The sequence below is a fragment of the Staurois parvus genome, unplaced genomic scaffold (genome assembly GCF_062004578.1).
Source record: "Staurois parvus isolate SC_StPar_1 unplaced genomic scaffold, SC_StPar_1.0 ptg000276l, whole genome shotgun sequence".
Lineage (NCBI taxonomy): Eukaryota > Metazoa > Chordata > Amphibia > Anura > Ranidae > Staurois > Staurois parvus.
Genome location: NW_028318072.1, coordinates 256,355 through 284,131, shown reverse-complemented (window position 1 = coordinate 284,131; position 27,777 = coordinate 256,355). Strand labels below are relative to the sequence as shown.

At 44.3% G+C, this 27,777-nt stretch overlaps 1 long non-coding RNA gene across 1 annotated transcript; it reads left to right on the top strand.

Moving 5' to 3' along the window:
* The first annotated feature begins 23,577 nt into the window (after positions 1–23,577).
* On the top strand, positions 23,578–26,042 carry LOC149458754 (uncharacterized). The gene is made up of 2 exons (XR_016313361.1): positions 23,578–23,766; positions 25,699–26,042. It is a non-coding gene; the product is annotated as an uncharacterized LOC149458754 (long non-coding RNA).
* Positions 26,043–27,777: the final 1,735 nt, after the last annotated feature.

Below are 27,777 nucleotides of genomic sequence, written 5' to 3'. Positions count from 1 at the left end.
CTCGCAGGATTGTGAGAAAAACAATTCAAAACCCACGTTTGACTGTACGATCCCTCCAGAAAGATCTGGCAGACACTGGAGTTGTGGTACACTATTCCACTATAAAGAGATACTTGTATAAATATGGTCTTCATGGAAGAGTCATCAGAAGAAAACCTCTTCTACGTCCTCACCACAAAAATCATCGTTTGAACTTTGCAAATGAACATATAGACAAGCCTGATGCATTTTGGAAACAAGTTCTGTGGACCGATGAGGTTAAAATTGAACTTTTTGGCCGGAATGAGCAAAGGTACGTTTGTAGAAGAAGGGGCACAGAATTTAATGAAAAGAACCTCTGTCCAACTGTTAAGCATGGGGTTGGATCAATCATGCTTTGGGGTTGTGTTGCAGCCAGTGGCACAGGGAACATCTCACGAGTAGAAGGAAAAATGGATTCAATAAACTTTCAGCAAATTTTGGATGGTAACTTGATGCCACCTGTGAAAAAGCTGAAGTTAAAGAGAGGATGGCTTCTACAAATGGATAATGATCCTAAACACACCTCGAAATCCACGGGGGATTACATCAAGAGGCGTAAACTGAAGGTTTTGCCATGGTCACAATCTCCTGACCTCAACATAATTGAAAATCTATGGATAGACCTTAAAAGAGCAGTGCCTGACAGACAGGCCAGAGAGTCTCAAAGAACTGGAAGACTTTTGTAAGGAAGAATGGGCAAAGATACCTCAAACAAGAATTGAAAGACTCTTGAGTGGCTACAAAAAGCGTTTACAAGCTGTGATACTTGCCAAAGGGGGCAGTACAAGATATTAACTCTGCAGGGTGCCCAAACTTTTGCAGACGCCATTTTTTCGTTTTCTGTTATTTTGAAAGTGTAAATGATGGAAATAAAATTAAACTTTTGTTGACATATTATAAGAATGTCTAATCTGTAATTTGATGCCTTTTGGAGATTTTTCCATCTTTCCTTGGCTTCTTTATGCACATTAATACAAATGTTTAGCTGGGGTGCCCAAACTTTTGATCCCCACTGTATATCGTGAGTGTGATAGTGTGCGGGCAATCTAATGCTAGCTGACACTGGCTGGGAGGGGCGCTAACTGACCCTGACACTATCTGATGTCACTAGTGGCAGGAATGCAATGATCAGTTAAAAATTCTATATACTGACTTTGTACTAATGGCAAATGTGCTAATCAAACGAGTGTAAAATATAGTGCTTTTACTCAGTGCTATGTTCGTTCTTCTCTTCCTGGATGGCATAGGGGGCAGATGCATACCCGGAAATACAAAGCGACGTAGGGTTACGTCACTTTGGCCAGAGCCACCGCTCACCCACACATTGTTGGCAGGCCAGCAGTATGTAGTTAAGGAAAAACAAGACATTTTTTAATTTCTCTCAATCATTTTTTTTTAACATTTTTTTTTTAAACATTATTGTTATTTTTTTACTATTTAAGAAAAATACTTTCATCAGAGTAGTGCAATATTACCATAGTAGTATTGTACTACTCTGGGGAGGGGGGGTGATCAGAGATTTTTTTTTTTCAACACTTTGCATTGCATGAACAATAAAGTTCCTGACAATTCAATCTAATTGATTGGCTCCAGTTGGTAACATGGTACAGATTGCTGTGATTGGCCCCATGTGTCATGTAAGAGCTGTGGACCAATCACAGCTCCCCAGGAACAGCAGAAAAGCTTTTATAAATCAGATTGATTCATTAAAGCTTTGTTGTCATTGTGATCTTGTGATCGCATAACGATCACATGATCACCTGGACCCGATTACTGGGTTCCTCATTCTGCTGTGTCCAGTAGACACAGCGAATGTGAGGGGGTAGGGTTGCGTGCCCCCTGTGTAGCTGCCGCCCATCCGCAGAACATTGCGGACAGGTGGACAGAAAGTGGTTAAAGCACTGTAAAACATTTATATCTGTATCTATAAGAATTGCTGAAAAATTCATTTTCAAAGTTCCCAACAAAAGAACTGAAATCCTAGTTTTTTCTATAGGGAGTAAATCTTAGCAGCCTGCCAGCTCTCTAATGTAACAAAAAATAGAAGTCTGTAGGCTGTTAGACAGTTATCGAAATATGACTATATGGTCTTTGTTGCTGCAGCTAGAGAAGTGAGTGGGGGATTGTTTTAAAGCTATATTTACTTTTAATTGTTAATAATGTGCAAAGTAAATGAAAATGATCAGATTTAAAGTGATTCTAAAGGCTTATTTTTTCTTTTTTTAAAAATAACAAACATGCCTATACTTACCTGCTCTGTGCAGTGGTTTTGCACAGAGCAGCCCCGATCCTCCTCTTCTTGGGTTCCCCGCTGGTGCTCCTAGTCCCTCCCTCCTGTCGGGTGTCCACACAGCAAGCAGTTTGGAGGCACTCGAGCATGTGCACTCCCCAGCTGCTGCTCCATGTATACATTCACACATGAAACCATGGTTCGGCCATGCCCCCTCTCTTCTCATTGGCTCACTGGCTGTGATTGACAGCATCAGGAGCCAATGGCTCCTGCTTTGTCTCAACCAATGAGGAGAGGGTGTCCCAGGATAGTTGAGACTCCAGTGCACATCGCTGGATTGAGAGGGGGCTTAGGTGAGTATTAGGGGGGCTGGGGGATGCTGCACACTGAAGGTTTTTGACCTTAATGCATAGAATGCGTGAAGGTAAAAAACTTCAGCCTTTACAACCAATCTCTTGTCTCTACTAGACATCCATTAGGATTTAACACATTTGACAACATAATTCATTCCAGTTTAAATTACTTTTAGCAGAACTATTAATATGACTTTAATTCATATCAGCAGAGCTTGTTATTAGCCATCATAAACAACCATTTAGCCAGTTATATCATTGAATCCGATCATAAAATACTTGTCTGGTATGTATTCCACAAAACACATCTGCAAGTCTGTATTATTGAACTACACAGAGCTAAGTTTCATACAATTTCCTATCTATAGAAATCATTGCCGGTTCATCCTAAAAGGTCAGGAGGTCACCCTCCCTAATAGCCAAACATGGAGACCCAGACACTGAATAACATGCCAAACAGAAGGTATTGGGGTTGATTTACTAGAATTGGTGCAACTGCATAGAAACCAATCAGCTTCCAGGTTTTTTTTTTGTCAAAGCTTAATTGAACAAGCTGAAGTTAGAAGCTGATTGGCTACCATACACAGATGCACCACCTTTTGCACTTTCCATTTTTTGTAATTCCACCCCAATGAGTCAATCAGTTACAAACCATTTTGTAGGGTTGCTCTAACTTGCCTAATAATGCCAGCTGGTCTCCATGATGTTATTTGTTGTAATATTCATTTTTTTGTATGTATTGTATTTATATTGTAAGCTCGAAAGAGCAGGGCCCTCGAACCCCTCGTGTATTGTATTGTTACTGTCTTGTCTCATGTTCTGTCCCCCTTGCTACTGTACAGCGCTGAGCAAACCCTTTGGTGCTATATAAATACTGTATAATAATAATAATAATTTTGTAAACATCTTTAACCACCTCCCGCCCGCCATATAGTAATATGACGGGCGCAAGATGGTTCTCTCGTTCTGGGAGAACGTCATATGACGTCCTCCCATTCTCACTGCGCATGCACGGCTCAGGGAGCGCGCAGCGCGGCGATCAGCAGTGTGCTGTGTCCGGATCATCGATCACGGAAAGACCCAAAGATGTTGGCTCGGTCATGTGATCAGCTGTGTCCAATCACAGCTGATCACATGTAAACAGGGAAATGACGGTTATCGGCATTTCTCTCCTCTCAAGCTGTCACACTGACAGCTGGAGAGGAGAGCCCGTAATCGGCTTTCTGCAGAGGGGACATGTACACTGATCATCAGGGCACTGATCATCAGTGTGCCCTGATGATCAGTGTAGCCCCAGCAGTGCCACCTGTCAGTGTCTATCAGTGCCTTATGTCAGTGCTCATCAGTGCCTCGTGCCAGTGCCCATCAGTGTCACATCAGTGCCTACCAGTGCACATCAATGCCACATATCAGTGCCCATCTGAGCTGCCTTTCAGTGTCACCCATCAGTGCCAGTCAGTGCCACCTATCAATGCTAATCAGTCCCACCTATCAGTGCTGCCAATCAGTGCCACCTATCAGTGCCAGTCAGTGCCGCTCAGTGCTGCCTATCAGTGCCTGTCAGTGCCGCCTATCAGTGCCAGTCAGTGCCGCCTATTAGTGCCAATCAGTGCCGCCTATCAGTGCTGCCTCTCAGTGCCATGTATCCGTGCTGCCTTTCAGTGCCCATCAGTGCCACCTACCAGTGCCTCCTCATCAGTGCCTCCTATCAGTGTCCATCAGTGCAGCCTCATTAGCGCACATCAGTGAAGGAGAAAAATCACTTAGTTACAAAATTGTATAACAAAAACTAAGAAAAAACATTTGTTTTCAAAATTTTCAGTGGTTTTTGGTTTGTTTAAGAAAAAAGAAAAACCCAGAGGTGATTAAATACCATCAAAATAAAGCTCTATTTCTCACAAAAAAAATGATAAAAATTTCATATGGGTACAGTGTTGCATGACTGCGCAATTGTCATTCAAAGTGCGACAGCGCTGAAAGCTGGAAATTGGCCTGGGCAGGAAGGGGGTAGAAGTGCCCTGCAGGCTAGTGGTTAAGATATAGCTATGCTATATAGGCATTATATACACAGCATATTTTATTTATTCAGTGTTACTTTTGTGTACTTTGTGCTTAACTGCTTCCATGCCACCCTATTGCAGAAATACTGCCACATGGCGGCACGGGGGAGCAAAATCATGTATATATGCGTGATTTTGCAGTTCTGGGTAGGGGGCACGCACGCCCCCTATCTGCGCCACCATTCGCAGCCTCGGCTATCAATCACCGGGTCCCTGCTGGTGATTTCTCACCGACACCCGGCGATCACCGAGTATTATTTTATAAAGCGCTGCGCAAAATGTTGGCGCTATATAAATCCTGTATAATAATAATAATTACTAATGAGGGAGAGACTTCTGTATAAACAACAGTTCTCTCCCGTCAGCTCCTGCATGCTGCTTTGTATGGCTCTGCATAGAAGAGCCATACAAAGCAGTGTGCTTACAGTGTAAAGCACACACAGCACACAGTTAACCCTTTGATCTCCCCAGATGTCAACCCCTTCCTGCCCAGTGCCATTAGTACAGTGTTAGTGCTTTTTATTAGCATTGATCACTGTATTGGTGTCACTGGGGATGTCAGTGACACCAAGTCAGTTCCCTCCAGTGTCGCAATGCCTGCTGCAGTCCCGCTATAAGTTGCTGATCACCGCCATTACTAGTAAGAAAAAAAAATCCCAGTATATATACCGCCATTTATAGACGCTATAACTTACTTTACTCACGTAAACTGCTTTATTTACACATATTGGTATTTTTTTTTTTAGCAAAGACATGTCGCAGAATACATTTTGGTGTAAATTTATGACGAAATTTGATTTTTTAAATTTTTTATTGGATATGTTTAATAGCAAAAAGTCAAAAATATTTTTTTCCCAAAATTGTCACTTTTTTTGTTTATAGCACAAAAAATAAAAAACGCACATGCGATCAAATACCACCGAAAGAAAGCTCTATTTGTGGGAAAAAGGACCTAAATCATATTTGGGTGCAGCGTTGCATGACCGCGCAACTGTCAGTTAAAAGTAATGCAGCGCCGTATCGCAAAAAATGGCCTGGTCAGGAAGGGGGGTAAATTCTCTGGAGGGCAAATGGTTAATGTTTGTAGGTTGTTTTTGCAGGTTCTTCTGCCCGAATGTGTTTGACCACTCCCACCTGGATCCTGCATTCTGGATTTATATTTCCTAGTTGCATGTTGTAGTGGGTCTATGTGGGGCAAATTTTTATGAGTGACAGATGCCCAGGGCATTGGGGCTTAATCCTGATTCCACACCTGGTGCCAATTTTTGGGTGGCTGTGAGCACACCCCATTTTTTCCATCTAGACACCCCCCTTTTTCTTTCCCCTCTGGATTTATCAACAGGTGTGGGCAGATGTTTCCAGGCATGCGCACTGGTCCCCAGTGGGAATGAGGGTCGTGTCCATGACGTCAGACGCAAGCAGCAAAAATGCTGAACATCCGGCGGCCATCTTGCCGGAGCCCGGAGGGACAACTCTGTACTAGTAGAAATGAAAACTGCTCAGATTGACATTGACATATAACTATTATTTTATATCTTCAGGGAGCAGTGTTTGTGGGAGATTTTTTTATATCATTTCAAAGGAGGCGTGAGTTGTAAAGTATGTTACACATCTATGGGAGGACACTTAATTGGAGGTTTTTTTGGTTTGGTGGATTTATAATCTCGTGCAATTTATATAATTAAATATCTCCTCGTATACATCTCCCTTCCTAGTACTTAGACAATATATGGAATCCACCTTCCTCTTTTTGAATTTTTGTAGGTTTTGATTGACTGGTCCATCATATGGGCAGCACAGTGGCTAAATGGTTAGCATTTCCGCCTGGCAGTACTAGGGTCATAGGTTCGATTCCCAACCATGGCACCACCTGCCTGGAGTTTGCATGTTCTCCCTGCGTGGGTTTCCTCCGGGTACTCCAGTTTCCTCCCACACTTCAAAGACATGCTGGTAGGTTAATTGTCTCCTGTCTAAATTGGTCCTAGTATGTGTATGTATGAATGTAAGTTAGGGACCTTAGATTGTACACCCCTTGAGGGTTAGGGACTGATGTGAATGTACAATATATATGTAAAGCGCTGCATACATTGATTGGGCTATAGAAGTACCTGAAATAAATAAATATAGCAATCTTCAATTCTCAATATAGCAGCCTCGGTGAAGTCATACAGCGTGAGTGCCCTCTACTGGTTATTTTAGATAATGATACTTTCGTTTGTATGCAACATTGAGTAAGTTGGGGGAGCAAATTTATAGATAAATATATACAGTATATGTTGAATTTATGTACAAAACATATTTTTTAGAAGCATGGTGTTGTACCTCCTCTGTGGTCACTGTACATTGCCTTGGACCTGCCCTCTGAGATGCATTCAGGAACCTCTATTTACTTTCCATCTTCCATGGGTGAATTGAATTCCCATTCTGCACATGGTTTTAGGCGAGTGTGGCTACACAATTGTGGTGAGAGTATACTTGCAACCCAGTTCCAATATGGAGGATAGTAATTAATATTGTACTGTTTTCCGATAATTGTTTTACTTCAATATAGTAGTTTTCTGTAGTAGTTTTCTGGTAATAGAAAACTTCCTGATTTCACCAACCTAGGTGAAACATGTAGACGTCAGTACCTGAGGCACTTGATTTTGCATTGCTCATCATATATGCAACCTCCTCGACCCACATGTCACTGTTTTCTTTTTATATGATGCTTTTATTGTGAAGTGTAAGAATATAATTTTAACAGACATAAATATCTAATTTTTTGTGGCATTGTCAAATTCATTCATTGGCTGATAAGAATATTTAGTATATGGGGCAAGGTGCCTTCTGACCTTCCCACTACCCGGTTTCTTTATGTCCAAATAACTGAATGAAAGCTGACCACTGTAAGTACCCCTTTCGGTGATAGATGGTTTGTCTTAACTCTCCAACTGCCATTTTTGGTGGACAGCTTGGTCTGGTAAGGAAAGTTGAAAAATAATAAGTTACTGGTCTGGATCACCAGGTGAATTTAAAGGAAAGAGAGCCTTAAAATAAGAAAACGAATGCAGTCACAACCTCTAAGAATCAGCTGTAATATAATAAATTTTTGCTATTGGGTATAATGCCCCTTTACATTTTGAGGCTCAATTGCTACACAGTGCTTGCAGCTACAGAGGTAAATTCAGGTACTTATATAGCACCATCAATGTACGCAGTGCTTTACAAATATATTGTACATTCACATCAGTCCCTAACCCTCAAGGGGCGTACAATCTAAGGTCCCTAACTCCCTAACATTCATACATACATATACTAGGGCCAATTTAGACAAGAGCCAATTAATCTATCGGCATGTCTTTTGTAGTGTTGGAGGAAGCCCATGCAGGCACAGGGAGAACATGCAAGCTCCAGCCAGGTGGTGCCAAGGTTGGGATTTGAACCAACGACCCTAGTACTGCCAGGTGGAAGTGCTAACCATTTAGCCACTGTGCTGCCCACATTCAGCCTCTTACTGCTTATGTTTTTTAGCCTTGCCAAAGGTTCATTTTATAGTGTCAGTCTACAGAAGGGTCCGTTTTTGGTAGATGCTGCTATGGCCATTATAAGGGGTTCCTGCTCTGTTTTTTTTTTTTAATTTTAGAATGGGGAATGCAACAGGTGGTGCTGAAACACACAAATTGCATGCAGTACATCTACTGGTGCCAAGCTGGCTATTTAAACCTGAGCTCTGCAGTGTCAATGCTGAATGGTCTTTCATTCTTTTCTCCTTTGACTCTGATCCCAAAACGTATATGGACCTTGTTATTGACCCAACTTCCAACTGACCTGCTTTTGGATTACCCTTTCCTGCTTATGTTAGTTGTTTATTTCTGTTACTGACCTCGGCCTGGACTTTTGACTGAGATTTTTGTCAACTTCATACCTCGCTGCTTGTACATTGCTGACCTCTGCTTCTTTTTTTAAGAATCCGCAAAGGTGGGAAATACAAAAACCTGTAAGTGAACAAAAAACATGCAGGTGCAAAACACAAACACAAAAAAGTGCACTTAGGGGTGTGCTTTAGTCCACCCACTTGAAGGGGTAGGATTTCTACCCTGATCCCCTGGGGCGCAAGGCTCCTGACAGAGACAAAGGTTTCCACATGGTCCACCTAGCCCAGGGGTAGGCAACCTGTGGCTCTCTAGCTGTTGTGGAACTACATTTCCCATGAGGCATTTCAAAGATTACAAAACTGACAATTACAGTTATGACTTGCAGAGACATGATGGAACTTGTAGTCCTGCGGCTCTCAGGTTGCCTACCCCTGACCTAGTCAAAAGGCCTGGTGGACCCCTTTCCATGTGGCAAGCCGAAGCCTACCACCAAGTACTAGGTCAGGGAGCTCTCCCGAAGAGAGAGCCCCAAGGAACAGGGGAGGAAGGAACCTAATGGCCATGCATCCTCCCCCCAGACTTCAGGGCAGGCCAGAGGACCCACACCCACCAGCCTACTGAGAAAGAAAAAAAACACATACACACACAAAAGTGAAAGGTGACAAAACGGTGGGAGAAAAATAAATAAGTGGCTGTGCAATTGTGCACTGGCTAGGCCCTGAGGCCCATAGCAAAAAAAATTGCCCTGGACTTAGCTAAAAAGGCCTAGCCCTAAAAGGCGCAGTTCAGAAAAAGTGTTTTTACACTTGGGATCCCACCCTTTGACTCTGATTCTGCTGATGATTTTAATTCAGCTGTTACTGGACCCAGCTTGTGACTGGGCTCCATTCATATCTGAACTTGTTGTATTTACGGAATGCACCGATTATTATTATTATTCAGTATGTGATGTTTTTGATTGGGTTTTGTCATCTACGGTAATGCTGAACTACAAGACAGGTATAAGAAAGCACCAGTTAAGGCACTTATGGATTCATGGAAAAAAACAAAACATGCAAGTAATATAAATAATTGAATCAGTGTTGATATCAGACTCCTGTAATCAACTGTATAGCGCAGCATTTAGACTGGAAAAGGGACACTCCCATACCCTTGCTAAATCCCTGCTGTATCACATGGCAAAACTCCCTGGGCTCATGGAAGAACACTTTTGGCACACCCCGTGTGTTTACTGCTCCTTAACCACTAGCCTACAGGGCACTTATACCCCCTTCCTGCCCAGGCCAATTTCCAACTTTCAGCGCTGTCACACTTTGAATGACAATTGCGCGGTCATGCAACACTGTACCCATATGAAATTTTTATCATTTTTTTGAGACAGATAGAGCTTTCTTTTGGTGGTATTTAATCACCTCTGGGATTTTGATTTTTTCTTAAACAAACCAAAAACCACAGAAAATTAAAAAAAAAACCATTTTTTCTTAGTTTTTGTTATACAGTTTTGTAAATAAGTGATTTTTCTCTTTCACTGATGTGCGCTAATGAGGCTGCTGGGCACTGATAGGCTGCACTGATGGACACTGATGAGGAGGCACTGGTAGGTTGCACTGATGGGGATTGACAGGCATCACTGATGGGCACTGAAAGGCAGCACTGATACATGACACTGATATATGGCACTGATAGGCGGCACTGACTGGCACTGTTAGGTGGCACTGATGCGCACTGATAGGTGACACTGGCACTGATAGGTGGCACTGATTGGCATTGATAGGTGGCACTGACGGGTGACATTGAAAGGCAGCTCAGATGGGCACTGATATGTGGCATTGATGTGCACTGGTATGCACTATGTGGCACTGATGGGCACTGGCACTTGGCACTGTAGAGCACTGACAGGTGGCACTTCTGGGGCCACACTGATCATCAGGGCACACTGATCATCAGTGCCCTGATGATCAGTGTACATGACCCCTACGCGGAAAGCCAATTACCGGCTCTCCTCTCCTCTGTCAGCGTGACAGCTCGAGAGGAGAGAAATGCAGATAACCGGCATTTCCATGTTAACATGTGATCAGCTGTGATTGGACACAGCTGATCACATGACCGAGCCGACATCTTCGGCTCTTTCCGTGATCTGCTGTGTCCGAGGGCCACAGCGTACCGGCGATCGCCACGCTGCGCGCTCCCTGAGCCGCACATGCGCAGTGAGAATGGTAGGACGTCATATGACGTCCTATCAGAACGAGAGAACCACCTTGCGCCCGTCATTGTACTATAGTGCGGGCGGAAGGTGGTTAAACAAAGAAAAAAAAAACAAACATATTTTGGGCAACAATAGTTCAATTCATTTTATGGATTCTAGTGTCAGTTTACCTTTTCAGAAAAAATTAAAGGTGAACTAACAACCTACAGCATCTTCACCCCTGGTCCCTGCTGTACTCACCTCTGTGAGTGATGAGCTTTCAGTGCCCACACAGCTGTGGTAGCGGTCCAGGGATTTGAAATCCCCATTCTTCTCCCTGTTCTGTCTGCAGCTGCATTTTTCAGGAGGGCAGCAGCATCATTCAGGGGGGCAGCGCCACCCCCCAATGGAAGGGATGGAAGAAGGGACACATGCAGCATGGGGAACAGGAGGGATCTGAGAGAGGCTGTGGGCTGCTTGATGGTGTATGCAGAGCCTGAATCTTGTTTCCAAAGATGTCCAGAGCTGTGAAGGTGAGTGTCTTTTCTCTTGCAGCGTCTGGGGCCTTGCCAGTGTATGGGGGGTGGTGGTAGTGGAAGGCAATCTCGGGTGGGGGGGCTGGAGTGTTGTTGGTCAATGTCAGGCTCTTTCCGTGGGGGAGGGGGGTGTTGGTCGGTGTCAGGGTCTCTTCGTGGGGGGAGACAATTTTTGTGTTGCCTAGGGCAGCACGAAACCTAAGTACGCCATTGACTGTACCTGCTCATGGCTTTTTAAGACCTTTGTGATCAGATATTACCAACTGGATGGTACATCTTTTTGTGATATTTTAGATATATTTATTTATAGCTTATGATCATATTTAGGGTGCCACTTGAATCAGCTCCCACACCTGCCCCCAGGAAATATCAGTGGCCAATGGCCTTCCCACCAAGCTTTTTGGACCCCCTATTGGATTGTTGAGCTGCTGTATACTATTTTATGTTGTATGATGACATTTATTACATCTATGTGTAATTATGTACTTTTTGTGTATTTCATAGATTGCCTAGCTCTCTCCTGAAGAAGTGGGGAATCCCACAAAACACAGAGGCAACTTCCACCCATGGAAGACACCTCAATCTTGTATAGAGGTCATTGGATGGAACACCTGTATTGATCTACAAACAGTGTTTTTTTTTTATATTCGTAGTTACTAGTTATAGGGAGGCATTTTGTATCTGTATCAATATATTTTGTATATTGCAAACATTTTTAATCACGTGTTTTTAAATATGATTGTGTTGTAAAATTAACAAAAGTAATTCATTTTATCTATACTGTCTGCATTCTGGCACCTCAAAAGTCCATCTGTCTCTTTCCCTTTGAATAGTTTTGAGATCAGATACATTTAATTTAAAATCAACTTTATTCCATTAAAGATGAAGTTTAATTTGTGTGTATCTTGCTTTCCCTGGTTCTTTCCCATCCACCCCCCATCAACTTACTACTGACAGTTTTTACAATGTAATAAAACCTATCCATTTTCATTACATACCTTATTTTAGATCCAGTGATATCATCACTGGATCTCTGTGTTTCTCTATGCAATGCGGGGATCATGGCTGTAAGGAGGAGCAGTAGTGGTGCTATAATTAGCTTCGTAAAATCATCAAAACACCAATCTCAAGAGCCCTCAGCCCTGATGCTAGCAGTGGGTTGGTTCTTGGGAGAGGTTATATAAATACCATAATTACTTGATGGGTGGGTGTCAGTTTGGAGGAGTGGGTGTTCCTAGGCAGGCTGTATATGCATAGAGACTGCTAGGTAACACCTAAATGTGATGTGATGTTGAGCCTCTATGTTTGAAAGAACTTAAATCCAATGAATGGAAAACGTGGTCCAGGGCCCGTAAAGCTGGGGAGGAAAGGGCTAGATTGTAATGGACATCTTCCAGCCAGGAAAAGAGACTTCTGTTAGACTTGCTGCAGCTTTTAATGCACACTGTGAGAAGCTCTCAGTGTGCAATAAAATCAGAGGAAGCAATTTCAGTACAGAAGAGGAGTTTGTATAACTCTGCAAGAGTAAGGGAATGCTGGAGGTGACAAGGTATATTTGGACTGATTTAACTGAGGAAAATAAGGCAAAGCTGGAGAAGTTAGCCACAGCAAACTGTTGAGTTCAAATGGATCTAAAGGAACAAATATTCACCTTTCCAAAGATAACATCATTCCAGCACACGGGGATCTGTCCGACAGCTGTAAGCTGAGCTGTACATGCACAGCTCAGTTTACATTCTGGAGATCACTGTGAGCAGACAGGTAGGTGTAGTGAATTGCAGAGGAGGTGCTGCAGGTCTTTTCTGCAATTAATGCAGAACTGAAGTTTTGCTGTGAGAAACAGGGAGCAGGCACTTTTATTGCAGAAGAGACATGCAATGCACCTCTTCTGCATTAAAATGCCCTTAACAGCCTGCTCGCTGTCTTCTCCAGCGCTGCAATCTGAGCTGCACATGTGCAGCTCAGCTTACAGCGCCAGACCAGTTTCTGTGTACCAGAAATTATAGTTCTGGAGCCATTAATCTCCATTTACTTGTACTGAGCAGTGTCTCTTTAACCACTTCCCGACCGGCCGTTGCATATAAACGGCCGGACGGTGGCACTGCAGGGTTGGGTGGCCATTTATAAACGGCCTCCCCGCACCCTGCTTGTGCACGCTCCTTGGGAGTGCGCAGCACCGCGATCCGGTGCCCGCTGTGTCCTCCAGACACAGTGAAACACCGATCGTCGTACGGGACCTCTGTACGAGGTCCCGATCATGTGATCACTGATTGGCCAATCAGTGATCACATGAAAAGTAGTAAGCAAGATGTCACTTGTGACATCATTGCTTACTATGTGTGAAATCTGTGAATGATCATAGAGGTCACATGGTACAAGGCTATTCACAACAGCCTTGTACCATGTGACAAGCTGTGACCAATCACAGCTCACTCAGTACTTCTCAATGAGTGCAAGAATGCAGACAGAGAGAAAGAGAAATGATTGCTTTTACATCCTATATGGGTGTAAAAGCAATCAGTGTAAAAAAAAAAAAAAAAATCTTCATCACCCCCCACACACCATGGTCACACTGTACTGCTAGGGTGACAGTATGTAAAAAAAAAAAAATTAAAATAAAAAATAATAATATAAAAAAATAAAATAAAAATGTAAAAAAAAATGTTTAAAAATTATACTTTTTGGTTATAAACTAATTTGGATTTTTTTTTTTTTACTAAAAAGATAACGGAATAAATTTTGGCCAAGATTTATGATGAAATATTATTTATTTGCAAAATTTTATTAAAAAAAACACTTTTTTTCAAAATTTTTCGACATTTTCATTTACATAGCAAAACAAATAAAAATCCCAGCGGTGAATAAATACCACCAAAATAAAGCTTTATCTGTCTCAAAAAAATGGTAAAAAATTAATTTGGGTACAGTGTTGCATGACCGCGCAATTGTCATTCAAAGTGTGATAGCGCTGAAAGCTGAAAATTGCCCTGGTCAGGAAGGGGGTAAAAGTGTCCGATCTGGAAGTGTTTAAGGATTACATATCCCTAAGCACTATCTGACTGCAGTATGTTTACTAGATTTTACACAGCTGTGCCCATGGGACCAAAGCAAATCATACACTTGCAATACCTGCTCTTCCAAACAGTTTTTATCACCTGTCAGAAATACAACTGAATCCATAATGTCCCAGCCCATAGGCCACATCTACTTGATATGTTTCACCATTATGATTTATTTTTGGTCTTTATTTTTCGGGAGGTTTTACATAGTTTGGTTTTAGAGTAGGTTTACTTATAGAAAAAATCTTTGTCTATGCAAGTCGCACATGAAATCGTCAAAAATAGTGCAGGGACCTTTTTTCAAAGTCAGCGCTGCACCGATTTGAACAGTTCCATAGGCACAAATAGGGTGTGACTTGTCATGCTATTTGGAATGGTCAAATCGCATAAGTCGCACTATTGTGAACCAGGACATAAGGCTTCATTCACGAGTGTACCTATCCACACACCTGTGAAGGCCTGTCTGCCCAAAGAGGTGTTCGGCATATCCACATTCATGTCTATAGGGATGCAGCATCTGCACAGCCACTGGTTCCAATCTGACAGCTGTGCAGGTTCATATTGTTCTGTTGCATACCGGGAGTAGTAAGTGGTACTACTGAGTTTAATCCTTTGCAGGCCACACCTAGCCCTGGTTCACATCTGTGAGGCTTTGAATTCACTCTACTTTCAAGTTGACTGTCAGTGTGATTTCATGTTCGTCTTGCTTACATCTGTATGACCTCATTTAACTGCTTCCCCGACGCCCTATAGAACAAATACTGCTACAGGGTGGCAGGGCTGCACAAAATCATATATATGTGAATTTGTATTTCCAGGTAGGAGGCGAATGCACCCTACCCGCGCCAAATCTAATATGTGAACCTCCTGCGCTACTAAGCCTATACTAAGTGGATCTAAATAAGCTGCCAACATCCAATCATATACCTTATGATAGATGAAAATGTAATAAAAAGAAATGATGTGGCGCTACTGTGTAAAATGCCCTAAACGTACAAAAGTATTCTCATAAACGCATATCCATAATTGTGACATATAAACTAACTAAAACATAATAAATAACCAAGTGATAATACAGTGCTTGTCATAAATGCCAAATCAATATGAGTGAGCAAATAAATCAATATCAGTTGATGCATGTTTATTTGCTCACTCATATTGATTTGGCATTTATCACAAGCACTGTATTATCACTTGGTTATTTATTATGTTTTAGTTAGTTTATATGTCACAATTATGGATATGCGTTTATGAGAATACTTTTGTACGTTTAGGGTATTTTACACAGTTAGTAGCGCCACATCATTTCTTTTTATTACCCTACCCGTGCCGCCATTGGCAGCTACAGCTGTTAATCACCGAGTCCCGGCCAGAGATTCCCCGTAGCACCAGAGTCCCACCAGAGTATCAATGACGGGGGAGACATGTAGCAGAATAAATTTTGGCCTAAATTTATGACATCATTTGATTTTTTACTGGATATATTTTATAGCAAAAAGTCAAAAATATATATTTTTTTTCCAAAATGTCTTTTTTTTTATTTATAGTGCAAAAAGTAAAAAATGCACAGGCTATCAAATACCACCAAAGGAAAGCTCCATTTGTGGGAAAAAGGACATAAAATTAATTTGGGTGCAGTGTTGCATGACCGCGCAAATTAAATTTATGTCCTCCCCTCTGATGATGTGCCTTAGCACGAAAGGCCTTAGGAGGAGCTGACAGCCTGTGACGCCTTTTGCCGCCGGGACCACAAGGAGGCCCGGCGGCCATCTTACTTGAGGTCTGTACAACATTTTTATCTTTTACTTTCTGGCTTTTTGCCAGTGTTTACTGACCTGCATTTTTGGATTTATTATTACCATAATAAAAGTTTGGAAATACTACACTATTGGTACTCCCTTTTCTGACCCCACTCTGAGGAGGTATTAGATCAACATATACAGCCTTCACTGCATACAGTATCCAAAGGAGGGAGCAGTCATCTGGATAGTACAACCCGATCTTAAAGAGGTCCTCCGAGTTGAGCCTACCATCATTAGATGACACCTATCCTTGAGGAGAACGGCACCTGCTGATCTTTATATATCAATGCGCATTTCCTATGTGCGGTCGGTGAGTGCGCATTTCTATCATTATTTCAACGAGTTCTTCTGGATCAAATGTAGCTGCGCTATCACCTGGCTGTTATTACATGAATTATTTGAACAAACTTTTCTGAACGAACTTTTGGTTTGATGTTCTTTTATAGTTTAGCGCTGCACTTTATATTTATTTTTGAAACGAGAGGTGGTTGTGATTTCCTCTAGTGCTTTCAGCTGCTTATCTTTTTATTAGAGAGCGCTTACTTTATTATATACCTTTTTAGTGTGTCAAAACGGTTTACAGTAAAACCTATGCATGGTGATATAATGGGTCTGCTTAAGCCTGGGTTCACATATATGCAGAATATCGCATGTGATTCGCACAGGAACCACACCGTATTCCTATGCAAATCACATGCGATTTGTGTGCGGTATGATTGGAGCAATACATTTTCTATAGCTTTAATCACACCACACCAACACCAAAAACGCGCAGGACCTTTTTTTTGGGTCAGCGCTAGAATTGGATCGCATGGGTATTCACACCTATGCAATTTGATTCTGCACATCGCATCACGTTTTGCAGGCCGCTTTCAGGGTGTTTTTAACTTAAGATACACACCCGCAGAGGTTCGCATGAACAAGATGCGATTCTGATGTGGTGCGGAATTTGTACAGAAACTGCTGCAAATTCCAAACCGCATCAGTGTGAACCAGGGCTAAATGCTCTTAACCACTGGCATATACTCATCTTTACTTTGCTGCTCTGCTATTCTGTTTAGCTACCTGAAGTATAGTAAAAATCTGTACATATTCACTCACATGCTTCTCTGGTTGTGGGAAGGCCAGTATCTTCCTCCATATCTGGTGGCCATGCCCAAAGCCAGATAATTCCGGTCAAAGGTCTTTGACACGTCCACCAAACTGTCAGGTCCCATGGTACCATACCTCCCAACTGTCTCTGATTTTGAGGGACTGTCCCTGATTGGGAACAAAGTCCCTCTGTTCCTCTTTCCTCCTCATTTGTCCCTCGTTTTGGTCTGATCTACATAGTTGTATATAAAATGAACTATTTATCTTTCAAAAAGTGTTTCACAGGGCTAAATCTTTCATACAGTTTCTAAATTGCTGCATTTGTGAACTTCATAAGCCAGTATAAAGGAATAGTAGTGGTAAAAAATAAAAAAGCACTTGTAGGTTTAACTAATCTTTTTTTGTCTAATTCTCCTTTAAGGGAGTGTGACCTATGTCTACATACATTTGCTGATAGGCAGGTATGTGGTACTCCTACAGGCAAAATATGCTCTCCTCAATTTGACACCTCTTGGCCTACCAATGGACAATGTCAGCCAATGATTCACATTCTCACAGCAGCCAGGCAATAGCGAAGGTTGGGACAATCAGGGCTCTAATTGTAATAGAACTAGAAGTAGGGTTACCCAGGTTATGCTCCATGAAAGGATTAAAGTTGTTCTAAAGGTTGAAGTTTTTCTTACCTTCGAGAAGATAAATAAAAAAACTTCTGTATCCATATCCACCTCAAACCCCCCCTTATACCTACCAGAGCCCAATCTTGATCCAGCACTGTGCATGAGAGCACCGACTCTCTCCTGTTTCTCCCTCCCCAAAGGACAGACTGTTAGATTGTCTATGGACGCAGAGGATCTCAGAAGTGAGTCTCCAAGGGTGTCCAATAGGAAGCAACTTCCTACGAGAGCACCCACTAAAGAGGAGCCAGAATTGCCAGCAGTGGACCTGAGAAGAGGAGGATCAGGGCTGTTCTGTGCAAAACCACTGCACAGAGCAGGTAAGTATGACATGCTTGTTATTTTTTTTTTTTAAACCCAGCTATCCGTGTGAAAGAGCCCTTAGGCCTCACTCACACTTGGCGTATACAGAACGTGACAAAGTGCACAGAAAATGTAGTAAGCAGATGTGCATTTTGCCATGTGTATGTCTCGCATGTTTGTCGCACATAGGTCACCCCATTCAAATGAACAGGCCGCCCTATGTGCAATGCAGAAAAAAAAAAACCACAAGTGAGAAGTGTGAATGGGGTCTTAGGGGTGAAGCCGGCAAGGTTCTCCTTTCTCCACATTCAGCTTTACCTACCAGGCTATGCTGATCTCCTTTACCAGGGATGGCACGCCTTGTTTACCAGGGGGCATTCCTTGCTGAGTGCGCTCTCCTGGTAAACTAGCCGTGCCAACAATTGGATTGCCATGGTAACCATGGACCGCGTCAACAGGAAACAGGAAGCAGCTGACTACAGTGTTCATTCGGCTTCCTGTCTCTGTGGGAGCAGGACGCAAGGTTCCCTCTCTCTCGCTCTGTCGCCCCCCCCCCCCCCCCCCCCGTAAGCGTTCTCTCCTTGCCAATAGGAAAAAGCCAGAAAGAAAAGAAATTATTAGCAAGTCTACGAGGAGAGGTAGGAGCTGCGCACAGCAGCCATTCCAGCCTTAGTCCCCGTGGCAGCAGCCCGCACAGCCCTCCTCCCCTTCTAGTGATAGGCAGTGTTCTCCCTTACCAATGTGGGGGAAAAATAAAACACAGGAAAAAAATTCTACCTGCTTCACTCAAACTTCTGATCTGCCTACCCGAGTCCTCTACCCCGCCTCCTACATTTACGCTCACTCGACTCCCGGTGTAGCGGCAAAATGCCATGAAAATCCCTATTCCCTGAAGCAACTGCGCATGCGCCGGATTAAGCCGCACCAAATTGGGTTGCCATGGTGACCGTGGCTTACGTCATCAGGAACAAGGGAAGCGGATGCCATTCGGCCTCCTGTCTCTGTGCGAGCAGGACGCAAGGTTCCCTCTCTCCCGCGGCAGCGGCCGGCAGTGTTCGGTCTCTAATAGGAAGAAGCCAAAAATATTCCAGCCTTATTCCCCGTGGCAGCAGCACTCCTCTCCCCCCCCTGCAATGTTCTCCCTTACCAATGTAGGAAAAAAAAATTCTACCTGCTTCGCCTCAACCTCTGCTCTCCCTACCCGTCCCCCGAGTCCTGCCCTCTACTCCGCCCACTGGTCCCGGCCTCCCTACACAGCACCCACAGTGCACAGAGCCTCCATGGAGTATAGCTACGGAGTATAGACACTTTCTTCCTAACTTTTACACCAAAGTATATCTTTAAAGAAATATTAGAATACCAGTCTTACTTTCAGTTCACTCATCGTGCTGAAGTGAAGCTGCAGACAGTTCAAAGTAGTTCTAAGGGCTGAAGAGATTTTACCTCCATTCATGAAGGTAAGCCCAATTCAGCACAAGAGCAATAGCTCTCCCGTATCGCTCTTCTCATTGGCTCAGAAGCAGCAATGTGAGCCATTGGTTCCTGTTGCTGTCAATCACAGCCAGTGAGGAGGCCGGTGGGGGCTGAGCCGTGCAGTGTCTTATGGACACTCAGAACTCAAACGAAGGAGTGCCCCCATAGCAAGCAGCATGTAATAGGGGCACTTGGCAGGAGGGAGAAGTCAGCAAGGGAGGGGTCAGGAACCCTGGCGAGGAAGGAGGAGAATTCGGCTGCTCTGTGTAATATTATTACACAGAGCAGGTAAGTGTGACATGTTTCTTATCTTTTTTTTTAACCTTTACGGTCACTTTCAGTATTCAGAGAGGGGGTGAATATGCCAGGAGGCAGCTGCAATGCTTTACTTCGCAGCTGCGGTATTTTTAACTCAGGCTGCAGAGTTTGACAGGCAGCAACTCTCCTGTTTAGTTCAAAGGGGCTGCTTTGCATCTGCGATCCAAACGCTTGGTGTGGTCCCGCAATGTAAAATTGCCATTCAACAATTTGAAAAAAAAAAAACCTAACAAAAATTTTTTTAGAAAGTGTCAGTAGCACCTCCTCAACACTTGTTAGCTGCTGATATACAACTCTTTAAAAAGCGATCAACAATAGATCGCTTTTCAGAGGGTGGCAAACAATACCACAAATTTGAAAGCGATACAAGTTGCCCAGGTTGGACTTGCCCCTGTATAAAAGAATGAAAAATTCCTGCTATGCACACTTGTGGTGCCATTAATTGCTAATGGCAGCCCAAATGCGGTTAGCAGATGTGTATTTTGCTGTGTGCATCTCTGGCATGTTTGTCCCACATAGGTCACCCCATTCAAATGAACAGGCCGCCCTATGTGCAATGCAGAATAAAATAAACAAGTGAGAAGTGTGAATGGGGTCTTAGGGGTGACTTAATGAATGGCTGGGCAGGGATGTCTGTCAGCTGCAGGGAGAGGTGTATTCACTGACCTCTCAGCTCCAGCATTTCAGTGGCAACCACAGGAAGTGAAGCCGGCAAGGTTCTCCTTTCTCCACATTCAGCTTTACCTACTAGGCTATGCTGATCTCCTTTACCAGGGATGGCACGCCTTGTTTACCAGGGGGCATTCCTTGCTGAGTGCGCTCTCCTGGTAAACAAGCCGTGCCAACAATTGGATTGCCATGGTAATCATGGACCGCGTCTACAGGAAGCAGCTGACCACAGCTGTCATTTGGCCTCCTGTCTCTGTGGCAGCAGGATGTAAGGTTCCCTCTCTCCCGCTTCGTCACCCCCCATAAGTGGGCAGCAGTGTCCTCTCCTTGCCAATAGGAAGAAGCCAGAAAGAAAAAAAATTATTAGCGAGTCTGTGAGGAGAGGCAGCAGCTGCCCACAGCGGCCATTCCAGCCTTAGTCCCTGTGGCAGCAGCCCGCACAGCACTCCTCTCCCCCCTCTAGTGATTGGCAGTGTTCTCCCTTACCAATGTGGGGGGAAAAAACAGGAAAAAAAATTTTACCTGCTTCGCCCCAACCTCTGCTCTTCCTCCCCGAGTCCCGTCCTCTGCTCCTCCTCCCCGAGTCCCGTCCTCTGCTTCTCCTCCCCGAGTCCCGTCCTCTGCTCCTCCTCCCTGTGTCCCACCCTCTGCTCCGCCTTCCAGAGTTCCGCCCACTCCAGTCCTGGAATAGAGGCAAGATGACTATCCCATAAAAATCTATTCCCTAAAGCAACTGCGCATGCACTGCTTTAAGGCACAACAAGCCGCGCCAAGTTGGGTTGCCACAGTAACCAAGACACGTGTCTACAGGAACAAAGGAAGCGGTTGTCATTCAGCCTCCTGTCCCTGTGGGAAGGCGCAAGGTTCCCTCTCTCCCGCTCCATCCCCCGTAAGCGGGCGGCAGTGTTCTCCTCTTGCTAAGTCCTCATGCACACTGGATGTTTTTACATCTGTTTTTGGCTTTTGACGTTTTTTTTCTACAGCCAGTAAATGCCCAAACATGTTACCCCATGGGGTTTATTTACTAAAGCTGGAGAGTCCAAAATCAGACTCCCTTCTGCATAGAAACCAATCAGCTTCTAACCTCAGCTTGTTCAATGAAGCTTTGGCAATGAAACCTGGAAGCTGATTGGTTTCTATGCAGAAGGGAGTCTGATTTTGCACTCTCCAGCTTTAGTAAATAAACCCCATGTGTCCATGCACACATAGACTGTAGTCAACGTTTTTTGGCTGGAAAAAATCCAGGACTAGTGGGTTTCTAGAGGAGTTTGTTAGCTGTAAAAACGCTCTAACTCTGAAAAACGCAGTAAATAGTGGCAAACCAGCGTTTTTTGGACATTGTTGTACCAAAAAAAAATTTTTGGTAAAAAAACTCAAAAGAACACGGCAAAACGCTAATAAAACTGAAAAACTCATGTTTTTAATGTGACTTTACACAGCTAACGATACAAGCGTTATTAAAACGCCCGTGTGCATGGAGCCTAATAGGAAGAAGCCAGAAAGGAAGAAATGATTAGCGAGTCTATGAGGAGAGGCAGCAGCTGCCCACAGCGCCCATTCCAGCCTTTGTTCACACTAGCCTTGTTTGCTAGCGGCAGAAAGGTGTTTGGGAAGCGTTTTTACCACTTCCCAAATGCCTCGGACAATTCTGCCCATTGCAGCACATGGTGCTGTTCTAACGGGAGCGGTAGCGGCGCGGCAAAACGGATGCCTCTGGTTGAGTTAGGAGGTGTTGAAGCCTCCTACTCTAGTTTATGGTGCCGCACTGCAAACGTCCAGCCGGCGTTTGCGGTGCGGTCGCGGAGCGGTAACAACATTCAAACTTCATTATAGGCGTTTGTGGGGCGTTTTTAATGCTCGGCAAACGCCTATCGACTGCCGCTTAACCGTGCATGCGGTGTTTGCGGAGCGTTATAAAATGCTCCGCAAATGCCAGACCAACGCTTGCCAAACGCTATAGGGACGTTTGGCAAGCGTTGGTAAAACAGTCAAGTGTGAACGAGCCCTCAGTCCCTGTGGCAGCAGCCCGCACATCCTTCCTCCCCCTCTAGTGACAGGCAGTGTTCTCCCTTACCAATGTGGGGGAAAAAAAGCACAGGAAAAGAATTCTACCTGCTTCAAACTTCTGCTCTGCCTACCCGAGTACCGCCCTCTACTCCGCCTCCTAGAGTTCCGCCCACTCGAGTCCCGGTGTAGCGGCAAAATTAATAGCCCATGAAAATCCCTATTCCTTGAAGCAACTGCGCATGCGCCGGATGAAGCCAGAACAAACAGCACCGAAATGGGTTGCCATGGTAACCACGGCTTACGTCATCAGGAACAAAGGAAGCTGATATCATTCGGCCTCCTGGCCCTGTGGGAGCAGGACGCGAGGTTCCCTCTCTCCTGCTCCGTCCCCCCGAAGCGGGCGGCAGTGTTCTCTTGCTAATAGGAAGACGCCAGAAAGAAAGAAAATATTAACGAGTTTATGAGGAGAGGCACAGCTGCCCAGCAGCCCATTCCAGTCTTAGTCCCCGTGGCAGCAGCCCTCCTCTCCCCCCTCTAGTGATTGGCAATGTTCTCCCTTACCAATGTGGGGGAAAAAAAAATTCTACCCGCTTCGCCCCAACCTCTGCTCTCCCTACCCGCCCTCTACTCCGCCCACTGGTCCCGGCCTCCCTACACAGCACCCACAGTTTCCATGGAGTATAGCTACTGCTGGAGGGGGTGCTGAAGTGAAGCTGCAGACAGTTCTAAGCGCTGAAGTGTTTTTACCTCCATTCATTCTACGCATGAAGGTTAAAAACCATCAGTGTGCAGCCCCCCTTCCCAACCCCCCCCCCCCAATTTTCACCTCAGCCTGATTCAGTGATGTGCACAAGAGCAATGGCTCTCCTCATTGGCTCAGAAACAGCAATGGGAGCCATTGGTTCCTGTTGCTGTCAATCACAGCCAGTAAAGGGAGGCTGAGCCGTGCTCTGTGTCTTATGGACGCTCAGAACTCAAACGCAGGAGTGCCTCCATAGCAAGCAGGTTATAATAGGAACACTTGGCAGGAGGGAGGGCCCATGAATGTCAGCAAGGGAGGGGCCAGGAACCCTGGTGGGGAAGGAGGAGAATTCGGCTGCTCTGTGTAAAACTGTTACACAGAGCAGGTAAGTGTGACATGTTTCTTATCTTTTTTTAACCTTTACGGTCACTTTCAGTATTCAGAGAGGGGGTGAATATGCCAGGAGGCAGCTGCAATGCTTTACTTCGCAGCTGCGGTATTTTTAACTCAGGCTGCAGAGTTTGACAGGCAGCAGCTCTCCTGTTTAGTTCAATGGGGCTGCTCTGCATCTGCGATCCAAACGCTTGGCGCGGTCCCGCAATGTAAAATTGCCATTCAACAATTTAAAAAAAAAACGAACAAAAAAACAGGTGTCAAAAGGTGGCAGTAGCACCTCCTGAACTCTTGTCAGCTGCTGATATAGGTAGGGGCTGACTCTCATTCCTGGGGATGTCCGGATAACTGGCTGAGCTCAGTGCACAAGAATGACATCGGGCTTTCCTGGCCATGACTCTGAGGATGGTCTGCTTTCATTCTGGAGAGCTGTGACCTTGAGTGCTGGAAGAATGTGTGTCTCTCTCTCTCTTTCTCTACATTGGGGGGGGGGGGGGGTACTAGGGCAGCACAACCCCTAAATACACCTCTGAGCCTATGGAGGTGTTAATGGGATTCTGCTATTCAGGAATTTAAAGATATAACATAAGTTCATAAGCATGCAGAAATATAGTAATATAGTGTATCACAGGGCTTGAAAAATCCGCTCGCCAAATGCGAGGAGAAATTCTCTAGCGGCGAGCACAGATGATGGAGCGGCTGCACTCCAAATATCATTGTGAAGCCGAGTTCCAGTTTCCGGCTTCTTCGGCACCGCCGCTGAGGGGACAGGTACAGGAGAGGTCTGCTCTCCTACATTGAGAGGAGACAACTCTCCACCGCCATGGGCGCCATGAGCTGGGATATACATTACTGTATACATGTCATATCACTATATTGGAGTACAGGGGAGCTGGGATATACATTACTGTATACATGTCATATCACTATAATGGAGTACAGGGGAGCTGGGATATACATTACTGTATACATGTCATATCACTATAATGGAGTACAGGGGAGCTGGGATATACATTACTGTATACATGTCATATCGCTATATTGGAGTACAGGGGAGCTGGGATATACATTACTGTATACATGTCATATCGCTATAATGGAGTACAGGGGAGCTGGGATATACATTACTGTATACATGTCATATCGCTATATTGGAGTACAGGGGAGCTGGGATATACATACTGTATACATGTCATATCGCTATAATGGAGTACAGGGGAGCTGGGATATACATTACTGTATACATGTCATATCACTATATTGGAGTACAGGGGAGCTGGGATATACATACTGTATACATGTCATATCACTATAACGGAGTACAGGGGAGGGGGGATATACATACTGTATACATGTCATATCACTATAACGGAGTACAGGGGAGCTGGGATATACATTACTGTATACATGTCATATCACTATAATGGAGTACAGGGGAGCTGGGATATACATTACTGTATACATGTCATATCACTATAACGGAGTACAGGGGAGCTGGGATATACATTACTGTATACATGTCATATCATTATAATGGAGTACAGGGGAGCTGGGATATACATTACTCTATACATGTCATATCACTATAATGGAGTACAGGGGAGCTGGGATATACATTACTGTATACATGTCATATCGCTATAATGGAGTACAGGGGAGCTGGGATATACATTACTGTATACAGTTTTATATTTTGGACTCTTTATTCTTAAGAAAAATGTAATTTCATAAGCATTAGGGGGCGGGGTTGGGGCCAGGGCTAGGGGTGAGGTTGGAGGCTGGCCTGGGCAAGGTTGGGTAGGGCAACTGGTGGAGAGTAAGGTTTGTGCCTGGCTAGTAGGTCTAGACTCAAAATTTTAAGCCCTGGTGTATCATATATATATATATACCTTTAATAAACATTCATTCTAAACTTACATGGCAGGGAGATCCAATGAACTGTCAGGGGCTCCCAGCCCCAGGTCGGGCCCAGAAGTGATCCAAAGCGACATATGTTCAGCTTCAAGCCCTCACCCCCAGACCCAAATGGAACCATGGATCCAATGGAACAGAACACCTCATCTCAGGAATATGATCAAAAGGACATATTGTGCAGAACTAAGCATATGTTCAGCCTTAGAACTGAATTACTTAAACATGCAATACATGATTATCACAAGCAGATAAAGCATAAGAATTATTATAAGTGATATAACAATCGGATGAAGTAAAATATTCAAAAAGGCAGTTGCTTTAGGACTGTATCCAAATAAACTTTCCCATCTAAAACCCTTTGAGTCTTCTTCAATGGTATGTGACTCTTGCAAAAGCCTATTTCGATCATGGGCTAGACGCACAATTGCTTGTTTTTCAGTAGCTCTTAATGTATTTATATTTGCATCCTCTTTACCAAAATCAAATAGCCAAGTTCAGCTCCAAACACTAGGATCATTTTTGGAATCACATAGGGGCATCAGGTTTCATATCTAACATTTTTTCAGGAGTAATGGGAGTAAATCCTTTAAGTTCAGCTACATCTAGTCCCAGGGTAGGAGTAGAGACACAGTAAATTCCACGAGGTAAAACACATGTTTGCGTATAGTTTAAAGCAGAAGTTCAGGCAAAAACTTCTTTACATGACCCTGTTGCTGATTTCCTACCTTCACTGAACATGTCATCCATCTTCTGGTACACTCAGTAGTTGCTCTGAAATAGCCTATTCATTTTCAAATCAAACCGTTAATTCTGTTTGGTTTCCTGTTTGTAAGACCGTGGCTGCTATGCCTCCTATTCCCCCAGGCCTTGGTCTTGTCAAATCCCTTCTGTAGTTCTTTCTCCGGGAAGCAGTGATGTAATTCAGCCTCACTTGCAGTGGTGTGTGGACCAAAGATCTCAAACACATTCAACATGTACAGGCCTGGTGTACCCATCCATATTAACTACAATTCCCTGTGGTTGATGGGAAATGTAGTTCCCTTTTACTGCAGAGAGAAGAGGATATTATGTAATCCCTGCCAGAGCTGGTGCTGAACCATTTTGCGCCCTAGGCAAGACCAGCTACTTACACCCCCCCCCCCACAATTTAACTTCACCTGTAGTTCTACTTCACTTCTCCTAGCACACATCCTCTTTCACCTCACATTTTCCACCCTAGCACAAATCCTCTCTCCCAAATCCCCCCTCATAGCATAAAACCCTCCAAGTACCACCTCCTAGCACAACACTCTCCAAAATACCCTTCCTAGCATAAATCCTTCCTCCCCATCCAAATCTCCCTTTCCTAGAACAAATCCCAACCTCCTAGCACAACCCCTCCCAATGCAAATCCCCTCAATCCTGCTCTCCTAGCACAAATTCCCCCGAAATCCCTCCTCCTAGCACAACTACCCCACATCCCCCCTCCAAGCACAAATTCCCCCTCCCCAATCCTCCCTCCTAGCACAACCCCTCCCGTAGTATAAATTTTCCCCCAATCCCCTCCCCTAACACAAACCCCCCCCTCTCCTAACACAAATCCCCCCCAATCTCCTCTCCTAGCACAACTCCCCCCCCCAAACTTTTCTCCTAGTAAAATTCTCCTCAATCCCCCATCCTAACACAAATCCCCTCAATCTCCTCTCCTAGCACACATCCCCCCTGTCCCCTCCCCTAACACAAATCCTCCCCTAATAAAAATCCCCCCCATCTCCTTTCCTAACACAAATCTCCCCAATCCCCTCTCCTAGTAAAATTCCCCCCAATCCCGCATCCTAACACAAATCCCCCCCAAATCCCTTCTCCTAACACAAATCCCCCCAATCTCCTCTCCTAGCAGAAACCCCCCCCCCAATCCCCACTCCTAGTTCAAATTCCCCCCCATCCCTGCTACTAGCTCAAATACCCCAATCCCCCCTCCAAACACCAATCCTCTGCCTTCAATCCCCCCACCTAGGACAACTTCCCACAAATCCCTCCAGAGAAAGCACAGTCCGCACCTCCCGACTCTCTCCTGTCATTTTTCCTTTGCAGGCTTCACTGTTCCAAG